Raw genomic sequence first — 4,438 nt, forward strand, 5'->3', positions numbered from 1 at the left:
ATGACTCTGAGACAGGCCTATTCCTGGCAGCACCAAATTACTCCAAAAGAGGATAACAGGCATGGAGGAACCTCCATACAGAGTTTGCATTCTTTTTTTAAACCTTATTTATTTATTATGTATACAATATTCTGTCTTTGTATATGCCCACATGCCAGAAGAGGGCACCAGACCCCATTACAGATGGTTGTGAGCCACCATGTGGTTGCTAGGAATTGAACTCAGGACCTTTGGAAGAGCAGGCAATGCTCTTAACCTCTGAGCCATCTCTCCAGCCCCCCAGAGTTTGCATTCTTTATGTCAAAGTTAGCCACTGGGCAAAGAAACTGCCCTTGCCTCGACTGTTGATGATATGCTGTCCAAATTGGACAAACAGGACACAAAATAAGGGAACTGTCAAACTTTGTCAAGACAAGGTAGGTCAGTTTTTTCAAAGTTCCTGCTTCACAGAAGAGTCTGTCAGATATTTTAAGCCTGAAGACAAAAGATGGATGCACCAATGTTGCAGAGGAGACCTGGGTAGGTGACTGTCCAGGCAGCCAGATGTCTTTGTCATTTCTTAGTTTTGGAAGTTTCTTGCTCGTCACTTCCTGTTTACTCAGGTAATGTTAAATCCTTCTTGGATCTCTGATAAGGTTGAAGATTAGATACTTATAGTTTTCTTTTGTTATGATAGAAAGTAATTAGGTAAAACCATTGTACTCATGGAGATAATATAGATAATAAAATATTTTCTCTGAATTGGCCAAATACTAATGGACTGGACGTCATGAATGTATTTCTTATTTGATAATTGTTTTTATTGTATTTAGTTTCACAATGTTAGAGTTGAATCTTCCCTTTTTATAATACAAAAAGGGGGAAATGTTGTGGGAGATTTGTTTGTATAACCATTGCACTGTGTTAATGAAGCCAACCTAAATCCAAGGACAGAGTCAGCTATTAGCTGACCCGGATTAGATAGTTCTTGGAGGACTGAGGAGGTCTACTAGAGAGAAGAGGGGATTTGGGGGGTATTTCCAGGACTGGTAGTTCAAGAAAAACATGGAGAGAGGGTTTGCCAACCTACTCTGCTGTCCTTGGATTTATCAGGTCTTTATCTCATTTTCTGACTCCCAAGTTTCCCCCACCCCCACAGGCATATAAACTATTTATTAACAGCAAAGGCCCAGGGACTCATTTCTTCTTGGACACACCCACAGGACAGGCACCGGTGGCCAGTGGTCTTGGTGTGGTGACCTCAGACACAAAAGCCCGAAAGTGGCGCAGCCCTATGGGCTCTTCTTCAGTCGCTCCAGGTCCTCACGTAGCTTGTTGTCTAGACCATCGGCCAGAACCTGGTTGTACTTTTCGTCCTTCACACCCTTCTGTCCGTTCAAGAACCAGTCTGGGAACTTGTACTGTCGTGGATTCAGCATGAGTGTGATCACACGGACCACCTCGTCCTCCCTGAGCTCTCTAGCCTTCTTGGTGAGGTCGGTGTCTCCTCTCCTCCACACCACAGGAGCATATCTCCGCCTCCACACACCCTTAATGGCAGTGTTGGCAAAGGCTATTTTCTGCCGCGCCCATCGATGTTGGTGTTGAGTGCTCTGAAATGTGCCCTAACGTCTCAGGGATCACTAGAGACATGGCGGTGGCACAGTCGGCAGTGTGTAGGCCTGTGGAAGAGCCGAGGTTTTTTGTTTTTGTTTTCTTCGAGACAGGGTTTCTTGGTAGCTTTGGAGCCTGTCCTGGAACTAGCTTTTGTAGACCAGGCTGGCCTCGAACTCAGAGATCTACCTGCCTCTGCGTCCCAAGTGCTGGGAATTTTTTTAAAATTCTGGAACAGTTTAGATATTCGTTAAAAACCTGTACATGGGCTCCTACTTACTTGTTATCTCCAGACCACAATAGACCAAAGGATCTAAGTTCTGTGTATCACTGTGGTCACCGTATCCCGTAGGGGAGATGACGGAGTACACAGATCTGTAGAGTGTGAGGGATTTACCCGGGTGAGAATGTTTACAGGGGAGATTGGGACAGGAGGATGGGCAAGAGCAGGGAAAGACAAAACTGAAGGGAAAGGGAGCTGGAGTGGAGCCGAAGGGGATGGGATGAAGCGGGGCCCGAGAAGCACTACTCACAAGGTCTAGGTACCAGTCTGGGGCAAGAGTTAGGGCAGAGCTTCCTTTTGTGACTGCTACCTTTTGAGTTCGTAATATGTAAATCTTAGCCGAGTTTCCTAAGGGTTCAAAGCCTATGCAAAACCAGGTCACAGGGGGACTCAGCAAACTGAGGCATCCTGGGATTTTGGGAATCTGCATTGGCATTGTCTCTTTGGGGAGCTTAGAGGAGACGTTTTGGTAGGTGGAAATTGACTTGCTAAAGGTGTGAACTGTATAACAATAAAAAAAGCCCTTTGCTTAGCTACAGTGAGTCCGTTCACCAGGGTGCTGACCTGCAGCTGGAAAGGCTAAAAAAAAAAATATCGTTAGAGCTTCTGTCTTCATTCAGTGGACCTGCGTGAAGCAACCTGGGATACACCACCACCAATCCCAGCTTAGCTGGGGGCTGCTGAGGAGCCTGGAACAAGTCTCTGTCCCCTGGGCCTTGGGGTCCCTTTGGAACAGTAGGAAGGCAGGGGCCAGCTTTCACTAGCTACCTTTCCTGTTTTGTTGGGATTCTCACTACCCTCTTCTCCTCCCTCCCGGCTGGTAGAGGGCACAGACTGACTGGGAGCTGGCCCATCTTTGGCCCTTTGCAGCCTCCACAAGAGGGTCACTGGCAAGTGCTCTGTGACCTTGAGTGAGTCAGGTCCCCTCCCTTCTCTTCTCACCCCTCCTCCTCCTCTTTCCCCAGCAGCTGCCTGCCCTCCTTTCTGTAGGCCAGCTGCCTTGGCCACTGGCCAGGACTGAGGCCCGAGAGCCGTTGGGGTGGCCGGAGGCAGGAATGTCTGCAGAGTTGAGGAATGTTTTTACTGCCCACTCCGCAGATAGGAGAGCAGCAAGGCCCCGGGGTTTCTTCCCAGCTGGGCCAGGGGCTCTCCTCCTCTTCCCTCGACAGCCATGTTTGTGTATCCGGGTACTCTTTTCTCTATCTCAGTATCTCTGAACTCTGTCGCCGCTGGGGTAGCACAAAGGTGTCAGGCTTTTAGCCTGAACTCAGGACCCTGGACTCTTGCTTGAGGCCCTTTCGAACCAAAAGTCTTACCCAGGTGCCACGGGGCTGTGTGACTGGTGGGCATTTTTCTCCTTATGGCTTTAGTAAATGGCTTTCTCCTGGTTATTACTGGAAGTGAGCCGTGTGTAGGCAGAGCTCAGAGTGATGCTGAGGACCCTGGGGAAGAGAAGCCCCACCCCCATCCCGGGCTGGTATCTGCAAGCCCTTCTGCAGGTTCTCTGGAGGGAGAGAGGACTGCTGGCGTGCTGGCTGCTGAAGGAACAGGAGGAAACACTGTATTTTATTGTTGTATTGTTTTTATAACAGATTTGAGCCCGGGATGAAACAGCGCTCTGGGTGTGTGAGCTGTACTTTCCCCCTTTACAGGACAGTGTGGAGGTGGGTGTACTAGGAGGAGGGGAAGTGGAACGTACGGCAAGTTAGAGAGCTAATAGGACTCCAGGAAGCAGAGGCTCAGAACGGCTATGGCTTCCACAACTGCACTCCTGCATCTTGCTCCCCAGAAAAGAACTAAAATCAGGTGATCCAAGGTTGGCTTTGAGCAGAGGCCATGCTCCTTCCCTTTCTGTGTGGCCCTCAGGGTCCAAAATGGCGCCTATCATACGAGCTTTTGGGAAGCAAGATCAAAACAAAGACCGCACCGCAGAAGGATGAAGGAACAAAGAAATAAAAGACCAAAGGAAGTCTCAGGAGCGGTCAGGACGTTAGGCTCCCATTTCTTTGGCTTAGAATTACGTATTTGACTATATCCTAGAGCAAAGGAAGATGGGAAATGCTTTTGTTGCTTTGTTTTTTGTTTGTTTGTTGAGACAGGGTTTCTCTGCACAGCCCTGACTGTCTCGGAATACACTCCGTAGACCAGGCTGGCCTTGAACTCAAAGACCTGCCTACCTCTGCCTCCTGAGTGCTGTCCATTTTCCATGCTAAGTGACATCCCAATATCTAAGCCTCTCAGGCTCCTGTGAGCTCAGCAACTGCACCCTTGCCTTCCCGGGCTGCAGGGATCTGTGGAAAGCATACATCTGTAGCACACCACGCCCATCTGCACTCTGTACTCCACCATACTGCTCGTGAACCGGGCAAGGGGCTGGAGATTGAAGCACACAAAGACACACAGACAGAGATACGGGTCATCCTTGAAACAGGAATGCCCCAAGAATGCCCCTTTATTGTGCTCTGGAGCAGCTTGTATAGGGATAGCCACGCCTCAGCCAAACCCACCAGAAACCACTCTCCTGCCGTCAGTGTTATTCTTTTTTAACAGCCAGTCCCAGGC

At 49.0% G+C, this 4,438-nt stretch overlaps 1 pseudogene; it reads right to left on the reverse strand.

Moving 5' to 3' along the window:
• Positions 1-1,240: 1,240 nt before the first annotated feature.
• On the reverse strand, positions 1,241-1,632 carry LOC101995266 (annotated as a pseudogene).
• Between the last annotated feature and the right edge of the window lie 2,806 nt (positions 1,633-4,438).

Source organism: Microtus ochrogaster, chromosome 18 (genome assembly GCF_000317375.1).
Source record: "Microtus ochrogaster isolate Prairie Vole_2 chromosome 18, MicOch1.0, whole genome shotgun sequence".
In the NCBI taxonomy this organism is placed as follows: Eukaryota; Metazoa; Chordata; class Mammalia; order Rodentia; family Cricetidae; genus Microtus; species Microtus ochrogaster.